The sequence below is a fragment of the Lipotes vexillifer genome, unplaced genomic scaffold (genome assembly GCF_000442215.2).
Source record: "Lipotes vexillifer unplaced genomic scaffold, Lipotes_vexillifer_v1.1 scaffold1145, whole genome shotgun sequence".
NCBI classification, from domain to species: Eukaryota; Metazoa; Chordata; class Mammalia; order Artiodactyla; family Lipotidae; genus Lipotes; species Lipotes vexillifer.
Window position 1 is genome coordinate 418626 of NW_006778097.1, and position 862 is coordinate 419487.

At 50.7% G+C, this 862-nt stretch overlaps 1 protein-coding gene across 1 annotated transcript in view; it reads left to right on the top strand.

Annotated features, from left to right (window-relative positions):
- The window catches only part of TNS1 (tensin 1), a 231048-nt gene that overhangs the window by 43894 nt on the left and 186292 nt on the right, over positions 1 to 862 (top strand). The gene's annotated exons all lie outside the window — the stretch shown is intronic.

Sequence of the window (862 nt, forward strand, 5' to 3'; positions counted from 1 at the left end):
GCTTCCTGTTTTTTTTTTTTTTTTTTGCGGTACGCGGGCCTCTCACTGCTGTGGCCTCTCCTGCTGCAGAGCACAGGCCCCGGACGCACAGGCTCAGCGGCCATGGCCCACGGGCCCAGCCGCTCCGCGTCACGTGGGATCCTCCCGGACCGGGGCACGAACCCGCGTCCCCTGCATCGGCAGGCAGACTCCCAACCACTGCACCACCAGGGAAGCCCTGGTGGTGTAGTTTTAAAAAGGATATTTAACCTATTGATATTTTCATAATGTAAAGAATAGTAAATAAAAATAAAGATGGAAGAAGCCTTCTGAGCTGGAGCAGGGGGTGGTAGTGAGGGTGAGAGAGAGAAAACTGAGGGGCATGGCACTCGGGGACATGGGTAAAGGTCAAGGGCCGTCAGCAATAGGATGGATGAATGAGTCAGCTGCATGCACACGGTGGGGTACTATGCAGCAGCAAAAGGAGGGAGCTGCTGCTATGTGAGCACAGGGATGAATCTCCCAGATTCTTGCTGAGTCAGAGAAGCAGACACAGGAGTATATACTGTATAATTCCATTCGTATGAAGCTTAAAAACCTGTCAAAATGGATCTTTGGTGATAGAAGTCACAATAGTATTTACCTTGGGGTGATATTGACTGGGACGGCCACGAGGGAGCCTCCTGGGGTGTGGGTCCATGGGGCATACGTGTGTAAAACTGTATTGAGCGATACATTTAAAATGAGTGAACTTTGCTAATAAACTAAATTAGAAAAATGATTAAGAATCCATGGAGGGGGCTGGGGTTTTCGACTGTTGTCTGACCCCACCTCTGACTGGGAGTCTAGGTCGCACCCACAGCTTTCTCTTTCCCTGGGCACC